Below are 12,090 nucleotides of genomic sequence, written 5' to 3'. Positions count from 1 at the left end.
TCTGCCACCGCCACCGCGGCCGGGATCCGCTCGCCCCGCGCCGCTTGGAGTAGGGGAGGCTGGCCCCACCCCACGCCCGCGCCGGCCGGTGCAGCTCCTCCCTCGGCCCAGCATAGGTGAGGAGGCCGCAGCTCCTCGCTCGCCGGCCCGGCGCAGAGGGAGCCGGTGAGGCGGCCGCCCCGGCGGCCACTGCGGCGAGGGTGAGATCCGAAGGTGCGCTGGCTCGCCTGCTCGCCGAGGAGGGAGAGGAAGGAGTGGGAGGCGCCGGATGCCTCCATGGATCCGGTCGGAGAAGAGGAGAGGGAGGGCCGGCACTGGATCCGGCCGCCGGGGGTCGCCGCGAGCAAGGGGGTCGCCTCGAGCAGCACCGTCGGAGGAAGCAGGCCACGGTCGCGTGCGGTGGCGCGGTGACGGCGGCCGGCGGGCGAGGGGCGGTGGCGCGGTGAGCCGATGACGGCGGACGGCGCGCGAGGGGCGGACGGGCGACTCGCGACTCGCGAGGGGCGGCTGGGCGCTGTGGCCTGTGGCGGCGTGACTGGGGTGGGGCGGTGGCCGGTGGGGGACGGGGGGTGCCGGGGTGGGGTGGGTGGGGCGCTGACCGCTGGGCGTAGGTTAGGGTTAAGAGGATTCATGGGCTGGGCTGGGCTGATTTCATACAATGAATAAACATATCTATGGGCTGGGCTGATTTCGGGTAGTTCGGGTACCGTAACCCAATACCCGAACTACCCATAATAATTTCGGGTACCGTGGGTTAGAATCCGAATCGGGGTTCGGGTTTTTTGGGTTCGGGTTTTTCAAGTTTGGACCCGGGTTTTTCGGGTTCAGGCTTCGGATTTCGGGTATTTTGCCCAGCCATAGCTCAGCTGCCTCCCAACCCGAGCAAGCGATCGATCGAGAGCGTGGGCATGAATGCTACTAGCTACAGGCCACAGCTAGCCGCCGGCGGCCCACCTGTGCTAGCTCTAGCTGCGCGGCCAAACAAACCAATTCAGGAGCAGGAGGGCAAGACCACCGCCTGATCAAGAATAAGGATGAAAATGGACGGAAAAAATCCCGTCCCATCCTGCCCGTATTTCTATATTTATCCTGTCCGTTTTCGTATTTACGGAAAAATACGGAAATGGGACGAGAAGCGGGAGAGGGTGTATCCCGCTCGTATTTGCGAGATTCTGTTTTTAGCCGGGATAATCCCATATTTTTCCTGTATTTATAAAATCTAGAAAAAAATAAATAGGCACACAATATATCCTCTCATGTTTCTTAACATCAATACATGTTCCTCAACATCAATACATATATTTCTCGATTTAATCGTAGGAAACAAGAAACATTGATCATATTTTTGAAAAATAGCTTGTGTAAAGGAGTGTCTAGTGTTATATTCATGAAAAGTGAATGGTGATTAAATAATAATACATTCCGGTAGATTTTTTGGTTCCCGCCCGTTTCCGTGACTGTTATATCCCGTTTTCGCTCCCGTACCCGGCTATTCCGCTCCCACTCCCATTTTCCGTAATAAAAAACAGAAACGGAAATGGTTGAGGGGTTTTCCCGTCCATTTTCATCCCTAATCAAGAATGTAATTTTACTTTGTGCAGTTAATACATATCTCTCTTTGCTCGAAAAAAAGGGCTGCGCTGGTGCTTTATTCGCCAGTTGAAATGTTTTTCTCTTCTTCTTTTCTTTTCATGAGACAAAATCATATCATAGTAGTACTATTGGGGCATTCTACGCAGGAATTGGACTAGTTTTCCTTGTTATTCTTGCTTCCTTGGCATTGATTGGCATGTGGTTCGACCCCTAGAAATTAAAAGAAACATCTCTTCATTTGTTAATTACTACTCTGGACTGTATAGTATAAATAAAGTTAAGGAATTGTCGATTCATCTGTTCTACTTACTCCTATCTGCTTTCGATTTATTCTCTATTACATAACAATATTAAATCAACTGAAATTAAAGAGAAGGAAGCAAGCTGGCAGGCACGAGGAACACACGGGGGCGAGGAGTCCAGCCATAGCAATGCCATGTGCAGAGCATAGGATGGCCTGACCTGATCCCTGGGTGGGGCCCAGAGACAGCCGCACATGACTGCCTCTCTGCCTGCAGGTAAAACCAGGTGAGGTGCGCTACGCGACAAGGAAGGAGGTGGGCTGTGGGGGCCCGCCACCACATTCCGCCCGGGCCCACTACAAGTGCATTCCCTCGCTTTGGGCTTTGTAGCCTGGAGTACCGCCGCCGCCCGCAGGCCATCAGAAAACCTGGGCCATGGATGATGATGTATCGCGTCTTTTTTATTTTTATATTTTTCAATTTTTTTTACAGAAATATATTTTTGCTTTTAGATTTTACAGTTCTATACCTCTGCCGCCCGGCAGGGGGACGGCAGGGGGACTACCGCCCGGCAGGAGGACGGTAGAGACCTATATGTAAATAAAAATAATTTTTTTGCGCAGAGGTCCTTGGCGGGTGCCTGCCGCCCCACCACTTGGCGGCAGGGGGCCTGCCGCCCGGCAGGGGAGCGGCAGGCTCCCGCCCCAAATATAAAACTCCGCCCCTTCCCTCTGCGCCCTCATTTTCTGCCCACGAGATCCAGAGAGGGGAGAGGGAGAGAGGAGGGGTGAGGGAGGTAATTCCACCGACGAAGCCCTGCCGGATTTTGGATCCGAACCGCAGGTAACTAATATTTCTCAACTTTGTCATTCCAGAATTTTTGTATGTTTAATTTTATGATTAGTATTTTTTATTATTACAAGCCCTTAGGGTTCAGATTAGTGGTTATAATTGAAGCCATAGCATATTTCTAGATATTATATTAATTAAAATGAAGTCTTTGCATGGCCAGATATGTCGAGCAAAGTGGCGTTTCAAGTTCATTACGGTGACTTTTATAGAATTACTCATAATTCCTATTGAGTAAATCTATCAGCATTGGAAAGAAGACAGTGCAGTCTAGATAAACCCCTAGAGAGGAGTTTTGAGTCCATACGGAAATGTCTTCATAGGATGTTCAATGTGAATCTAAAGACCCATTTGCTTACGGTTCATACCTTGACTTCCTAGGAAACTAATGTGGATTTCTGTGAGTTGACGCATATAAGTAGTACGGAAGAATGGCAACATTACATGTACGCAGCTCTTGAAAGTGGGTGGCCTCTCGCATTGGTAATTCAAATTCACCAGAAGACCGGTGATTTAGGTGAAGGGTCAACACACACAACATCTGACTGCAATGAAGAGATGTGGAAGATGATAAAGAAGAAGAGAACATGCAAGCTCCAGAACCAGAACCACAAGGTTTGGCAGATGAAGGCGAGCGGATACCTGGAATTGTGGAGGAAATGGAGAAAGAAGACCAGGATGCGCGAATAATGGAGCAATGTGGGGACTCATCGGACGATGAGGACGACTCATCGGACGATGAGGACGATGAGCGCTTCCCAGTGCTAGGTGAATGGCGTGAAGAGAGTTTTGGGAATCCAGTGGTACAAGATATTAAGAGTTCGGAGTTTGAATACAGAGTGAATGAGGTTGTACAAGGGGCAAAGTATCGTACCATTGAGGATGTGAAGGATGCAGTGAAGCTCTGGGCTGTATCTCTGAGGAAGGAATTTAGAGTACTGAAGTCTAGCAGCAAAGAATACGAGGTGAGGTGTGCAGATAAAGACTGTACATGGCGAGTGCATGCATACAAGGGAAAGTTAAAGACATACTGGGAATATTCAATTGTTACACCACATACTTGTAGATTGATAGGTGTTGTGGGACATCATCGTAATATCACATCAACTTTCGTGGCTAAGAAGATGTATGGGGTGATTCTTGACAAAATGGATTACGAGCCTGTATTGATAATTAGGGACATTGAACAGAATTTCCAGTATGTGATCAGCTATGCAAAGGCTTGGCGGGCTAAACAAAAAGTATTTGAGATGAGATTTGGCACTTGTGAAGCATCATATGACAACCTACCTCATATGCTTGAAGCAATTGTGCACAGAAATCCTGAAAGTACTTTTGATACATACAGTGTACCGAGCTTGTCAGGGGGGCCAAGCATTCTGCTGCGAGCTTTCTTCTGCATTGGAGCATGTGTGAGGGCATTCATTTACTGCCTTCCTGTTCTGTGTATTGACGGCACTTTCCTGACAGGGAAATATAAGGGAACAATATTGACGGCAATCGGAATTGATTGCAACAAGCAGATAGTTCCCATCGCCTTTGCCTTTGTTGAGAATGAGAACACAGAAAGCTGGTACTGGTTTCTTGAACGTCTGAAGATTCACGTTGTTGCTAGAAGGCCTAATGTTTGCCTTATCAGTGATAGACATGCAGGTCTACTTGTAGCTATAAGGCAGCTCCAAGAAGGTAGTCAATTTTCACCTCCTATATGGCCAGATGTTGTCAATAGGTGGTGTGTGAGGCATATGGCTGCTAACTTTTATGAGCGGTTCAAGAATAAGGATCTGATAAATTTATTCAAGCGATTGTGCACTCAGAATCAGCAGAGGAAGTTCGATGCTTTATGTGGTATAATTGATGACATGAGCGCTGAATTGCTTAAGAGCCAGGCCTCATCATCTAGCAGGAGACGTTCTACAGATTCATTAGTTGGACATGTTAAGCCATTTTCACAGTGGATTGATGGTGCGCCTAAAGAGAAGTGGTCACTTCTGTATGACACAGATGTGAGACGTTATGGGATCGAGATGACCAACCATGTTGAATGTTACAATATGGTAATGCGTCGTGTTCGTGGATTTACTCTTGTTGGCATTGTTGAGTTCATCATGTATGGATGTATAAGGTATTTTAGGGAGCGATATGCATCAGCCGCTTCCTTACTTAATGATCCAGGAGTGCATTTTTCAGAAGGGTCAATGAGTACATGGAGAAAAAAATTGAAAAGGCTCGATTTCACTCAGTCATATCGATGGGCACAAAGGAGCAAATATTTGAGGTTTCATGCAGGGATAGGACCGGACAGGGTGTCCGCAGACAAAGGGTAATTCAAGAAGTTTTGATAACCATTGATGGGAGGGTGTTCTGCCGATGTCAGAAGCCAAAGGTGCATCACTTACCATGCTCCCATGTCATCGCGGCTTGTTCTGTATCTGGGTTAGACGCAGCGTCATATGTTTCTCAATATTTCACAAAATAAACCACAACACAGACTTGGTGTCATGAGATATACGGCATCGGTATTCTAGGCCCATTCACTCAAAAAAATCCCCATCCAATGCTCATCCCTGATGCAGCTACGAAGCGGGCCATAGGCTGACGGCAGACACGTCGTATCCGGAACAGAATGGATGAGTCCGAGGCTGGAAAGAAGAAAAAACGTTGCAACTTGTGTGGAGCGGACGGTCACACTTGTAAGAAGTGCCCACAACTTTCAGTACCCACTGCTGTTGCCGAGACTGGACCTTCCGGGAATCCGACGGATGGATCGGCTCCACCTACAAGAATTCGCCGCATCTAGTTGTGCACGTAACAGCTTGCAATGTATTTGTGTGTACGAAACTAAGTATATTATGTATTTGTCTCGAATTTGATTGTAACGAAAGGAACCTTCAATGTAATGTGTTATGTGGTATTTTGTTTAACGTTCTATTTATATTTCGTTCATTGTATCTTATATGGTATTGTATCATAAATATAATCATTACAATCAAACATAGCAAACATATAAGTATTGCAATTAAAGGTACACGCGTCCCGTCACAATTTACATCACAATCTAAAACCGATGTCCATCATATGTTACAGATCATGTCATGAAATCATCTAAGTCGTCATCCCAGTTGACAGATGGTGGTGCTGTAGGTGGTGCAACATTACTTGACGAACCTCTCGACTTTCATTTTCTCTCTTTTCTGGTTCTAGGTTCATGTACAGGGGGAGGAACATCAGGTGTTCGAGGCCATAATTTGGGGGGGGCATGAAGTCATCCATATCGTCATCACAGTTAACACAACTAGGTGCTCGAGGTGGTGCAGCATGACTTGACGAACCTCCGGTCATCTGTTCTTGCGGAGACCAAGAACTATCACCCGAAGATCTTTTCCACCTCCTTCGTCTAGTTTGCGGCATAACTCCACGGAAGATACATACCAATTTACGGAAATTTGGTATCGAATTGTTAATCAACTCCGTGTCCTCGGGGTAATCCTAGCATATAATTACACAATAATTTTACTATTTCGTAAATATGGACTACAAATGACGGACATGATTAGAACTGAATAAGAGTTACCTCAATGTGCATCTCATACACCTCTGGCCGCATCCATATCTTACAAGTAGTTTGTAAGAATCCAATAACATAAAGATGATTCGCTAGTTCACATACCCTCATGTATATCTTCCGACGTTCTAGCAGGTGTTCCTTTAAATCTTGCATTGTAATACCTCGAAACAATGTCAAATCTTTAAACTCAACTAATTTGGACAACACCATCTCTATCGTACCATCCGCTAATGGATCCAACTTCTTACTGATTACAAGATGTGTCATGATATCAAGAAATATACTAGATTTTTCTTCGGTCCATGAAAATCCAACAGAATTGGAGGCAGCCATTGCCTTATGCTGCAATAACAATAAGGTACTGTCATTCTAAATTTACTATTCTATATTTCACTATCCAAAAACTAAATCTATTCTAATTCATAATTATTTTAGAAATAAGTCTATAATAATTGAGAAATATTGGTTACATGCGGTTCGGATCCAAAATTCGGCAGGGCTTCGCCGGTGGAATTACCTCCCTCACCCCTCCTCTCTCCCTCTCCCCTCTCTGGATCTCGTGGGCAGAAAATGAGGGCGCGAGGGAAGGGGCGGAGTTTTATATTTGAGGCGTGAGCCTGCCGCCCCCTGCCGGGCGGCAGGCCCCCTGCCGCTCCACCACTTGGCGGCAAGGGGCCTGTCGCCCGGCAGGGGGGCGGCAGGCACCCGCCAAGGACCTCTACGCAAAAAAATTATTTTTATTTACATATAGGTCCCTACCGCCCCCCTGACGGGCGGTAGGGGTATAGAACTGTAAAATCTAAAACCAAAAATATATTTCTATAATTTTTTTTTGAAAAATATAAAAATAAAAAAGATGCATGATGTATCTATATAAAAAAAGGAAGGATCCGGCGATCCGAAAGCCTGTCTGCTCTCAGACAGACTACTACTACTATACTGCTGTTGTATTATGTAATAATAAAAAAAACTACTATACTGCTGTAAGAAGAGGGAGGCTGCAGAAGCTAATTACAGTAGCTGCAAGAGCAAACACCTCGTGTGGCCTACCATACATACATAATGCGGTGTATGCTAATGATACAGCGTTGTGTGATGATGATGGTCATTATATTAGATAGATTGATCTCTCGAGCACATCCGGGCGTGGTGCTCCGATCCCTGCTGATGATCCGATCCGCGCCATTATATTAATGAAACCCCAGCCTCCTCGTAGCCCTCGACAATGTATGCTTGAGCAACACCGTCGAGAAACTGGATAATAAATTTGTAACAAATATGCCCCATTAAACTATATTTTGTGATTTTTAATTTTTAATGATTGTATAACAATATAATTAATGGGACTAACAACGTTCATACTTATACAGGATTTTAGATTCCATAGATGTAGCCCAAACCATACGCAAGATTTCTAAATCGTTGTCAAGGTATCCAAATCATAATAAAAAAATCAGATACAGAATATATTTGAAGTGTGTCCAAATGACAGCCGAGACAAATTGGACAAGTAGAAGCAAAAATCAGACGACCAGTTAAACCGATAGGTCAGAAAATCAATGGATCAATGCAATGCTGAGTTAAGTGAAGAAAACACAGTAGCATTGGTTAAACCAATAGTGCAAGAAAAGACGTTGGTGCATGGTACTCCAATTGATCAGAGAGCATGGCAAGCCGCAGATGAGTTTGAGGGAAATTTCTTTAGCATCGGTTGAACCGGCGGTGGTCGGATGAAGTGTTGGAGTAAGCGTCAGTGCAATGATGCAAATAGAAGTTGGCATGTCAAAGGGGAGCCAACTGCTATATTTCAATAAATAGAGTAATCGGTTGAACCGACAACCACTAGTCAAAACGTCAGTTCAACCAACATATTGCACTTTTACTGACCGTTGGAGCAACGACTCTATGGAGTGGTTGGGCTATATACTCCCTTCTCTCGTCCATTTGAGTTTGCTAGAGTTAGGAGAAGTCACAAACACACTAAAAAACACCTCCAAGCCATAAGAGTGATAGTTGATCACATCCATAGACCTTAGCGCATTTATTGAAAGTGTTAGTGTTAGGTTAGCTCTAGAGAGAGTGAAACAGAGCAAGGTGTTGTACCTTGTGAAATGGTTCTAGAGTGAACTACAGTATATTCATGGTGTGCCACCCCTTTGAGTCTTGGAGACTCGCCGACAAGTCTTCGAGCCTCCAGGAGCGGCGTCGATGACGATGTGCGGAGGACATGGAGACCCCCTTTTTTCGTGGAGAAGCTTCTTAGTGAAATGCCGTATCAAGGTGACAGGGGAACTTGATGTGACCCTTGGCGGCATAGCTTTTATGACAAGTCAAAGGGGTCCCTGGAAGAGACTTGGTGGCGAGGAAGCAATACTCTTGTTGAGTGCTTCAATAACATGGACTAGGGGTGGCTTAGTCCCAACCGATACCATATGATGAATCCTTGTGTCAGGAGTTTGCTTCCCCTTACATCCCTTTCTCGATGTTTTCACATTTTATTCTTGCAACTTGTATGACTTTATATTTTTAGAGGAGCATCAAGTTAGATTGGCTATATATATGTTGCAAAAAGTATTTTGGGATTAAGATTTCACACTAGGTGAACCGTAGTTGCACATCTAAATAGTATAATTTTGTTTATATTTTGTGCACTTTTAGTTGGAGCCGTAGGTTTCTTTTTAAGTTTGTCTAATTCAAGCCCTCCCCCTCTAAGACTACGAGAACCGATTTCTTTCAAAACTACTCTATCAACTATACCAAATGTCTCTCTTAGAGCATTTCCAAGAGACCCTTTATATCTTCTCTAATTTATAGAAATAGAGATTTTAACAAAGAATTACCCTCTAACAGTCTCTTCAATTGGATATCCAAATATAGATATCCTCTATTCTGAATTTCATGTTAGCCAAAAATGAAGAGCAAGGATAACTCTCTAGACTGCGCACAAAGATATAGAAAAGCTGTTGGAGAATACAAAGATATGAAAAAACAATTTTTACTCATATAACTCTTCAAATGATGATTTCGAGAGTAGATTTTTGAAAAGTTCTGGGAGACGCTCTTAACTTGCTAGCTACTACTCTCTCCATTCTCTTTTGATAGTTATATTTTAAAACTCAAATGCTCATAAATGATAGCTATATTTGCTATTGGCGTATGCTGTGACAATAGATAGCACTAGTAACAAGGAGTTCCCAGTTAAAATATTGAAGGACCAACAAAAATGTCTGTGTTGCATTTATTATATGATAAGTAAAATTATTTTTTTTGTCATTGTGTCAAGTTAAAATATAGCTATCAAAAAAGGGAGTATACAGTACCAGTTGATAAATTAAAATTATTCAGGCTGTGGCAACAGATGACTTCAGCTTACCCCTCTCTCTCTATATATATTATCATAAGGTCGACTAAATGTCATTAAATAAATTGGATAAAAGATCAAATTACTCCTAACTCCTAAGGTGGAGAAAGATGGATAAATTGGAGGGGGGTAGCGGTTGGAAAAGTAGACCTCCGGTAGGCCTTTAGTCCCAACTCCCAATAAGTACCTCCCACGGAGTTCAGTAGATTTTAGTCCCAACATGCACTTTTAGTCCCTTGAAACTAAAGTGCATGGAGAAATGCATTAGTCCCATGAACTTAGGCCCTATTTGAATTTTTGGGCTATTTTTTAGCCCCCATTAAATAGCTCTAGAGAAGCAAAAAAAGGACTATTTCTGAACTATTTCCAAATACCTCACTAAAAAAATATCACCCTCAAGTGGTGCTATTTGGGGCTATTTCGGATGGGTCCTACTAATTCTCTCACGCTCTCTCTCTCTATTGAAAAAGTGGCAGCCAAATTATTAGAAAATTGCTTTAGGACCAAGTAGCCCTTGGATCCAAACACCTTAAGGGCTATTTTATTGAAGGACTATTTTCTTGAACTAAACTTAAGCTCTCAGAATATTCTTAACTATTTCTCCAAAGGACACTTCTACGTGGAGAGGGGTCTCCGGATAAACTTCCGTCGAGACCCCTCCCCTCCGCATCATCGCTAGTAAAAAAAGAAAAAAACGAGGATCTCGTCTTCCTCCCTCTCTCGTCTTCTCCGCCCGACCTCCCTCTCTCGTCTTCTCCGCCCGATTTCTCGCCTTCCTCTGCCCCCCCTCGCCGCCCCTCCGCCTCCGCCCCCGCTACCGACCTCCCCCGACGCCGGCGAGGACCGCCCGGGTCCAACCCCTTCCCCCTTCCCTATCCCGACCACCTCTGCTTTGCCTCCCTTCGGCCCGCCACCGACCACCCCCTCGCCGGCGTCACCTCCGACGCCGGCGAGGACCGCTCGGGTCCAACCCCTTCCCCCTCCCCCTCCCCCTCCCCCTCCCCCTCTCCTCCCCCATCCCGGCCACCTCCACCGCTCACCCCCGCCGCCGACCCCGCCCACTGGTTGTCCACCACCACTCGGCCGGCGGCGCCATCGCCGCCGGCCTCGCCGCCCACAACCCGCCTCCTCCGCCGGGCCGCCCGCCGCCCACGGCCATCCCTCTAAGGCCTGCTGGTCATGGAAGATCCCCGACCCCGAACCCCTGGAAACCCCAAAACCTTAAGGCCGCCGACCTCTGCCACCGCCCGAGGCCGGCGGCGCTCACCGCCGGCCGCCGCTGCCCACAACCCGCCGGTGATGGTCTCGTTACCTTCTTCTTCCCATTTGTTACCTTCTTCTCCTTCCCCTTTGCTTTTCTCCTGTAATGGGAGGGGCTCCCGATTTAGCTTAAATCGAGAGGCCTCTCGATATAGGATTATCGTTCTCCAAATTAGATCTATTTCAGACTATTTTCTTGAACTAAACTTTAGCCCTCAAAATCAAACAATACTCGTACGTACATACCTTCCTATTTGGACTATAAGGCCAATCTCAATGAGAGTTTCAAGGAGGATTTTATGATATTAGATATTATCATTTTTGCTAACATGGTAAGGTGAGAGAAGGATTGAGTTTCATAAGATGTGACGAGAGTTTTATCACTATGAAACTCATCTGGCACAATTACCTAGTTCTTAGTCTTAGTAACTGTATTCATGAAACCCGCATGGTCTAATAGCGTCGATAGCTACGTTACCTAGGCAGCAGACAAAGGGATCAAAGCGACTAGAGTGCAGGCTTTGGAACTTGAAGTCTTGACTGGCCTAATATCATCCTTCTCCTCTCTGATTGATTTGCAATGTACTCTCTCTCTCTCTCTCTCTGAGTACAACAAGACCATTTTATGCCAACTTGTGGTTTGTTTAATTTGGTTCCAAAAAGCTAGGTCGTGATTTGTTTAGGAAAATAGAACAATAATTAATGAGGCCGGCTCCACTCATAGTTTTTGCCATTTGCGGAAGTGGAATGAGCGAGAGGGCAGGCATCAGTACTGCATGCATCCACTGGCACAGTACAAATTAAGGCCTTATTTAGTTCTAAAAATTTTTCTACAGTCTAACTGATTAGCACGAGATGATGAATCTTTTAAACTTAATTAATAATAAAATGTGCTACAGTACCAAAATTAACAACTTTTCACCAACTAAACAGGGCCTAAAAACCAAATTCAAAGATGCATCACCAAAATAAAAGTCACTGTACGTAACGTGGACTGCTGGAAATCGCTCAATGCATGGATCGATCTTGAAATTCTGCTGCATGCAGTACGTACAACAATCATGCAGTTTTCAAATGCAAATGCTACTGTCCGGAGAGAGAGAGAGAGAGCCAATTAAACAATCTGACAATAATCTCGTACGCACGGTTGTCCTACTGGTAATTAATTATGCATGCTAGCTCTACCATCAAGGTTGCTTCACTTTCTCTACCCACCT

This window comes from Panicum virgatum, chromosome 2K (genome assembly GCF_016808335.1).
Source record: "Panicum virgatum strain AP13 chromosome 2K, P.virgatum_v5, whole genome shotgun sequence".
Classification (NCBI taxonomy): Eukaryota; Viridiplantae; Streptophyta; class Magnoliopsida; order Poales; family Poaceae; genus Panicum; species Panicum virgatum.
This window is presented reverse-complemented; position numbering follows the sequence as displayed.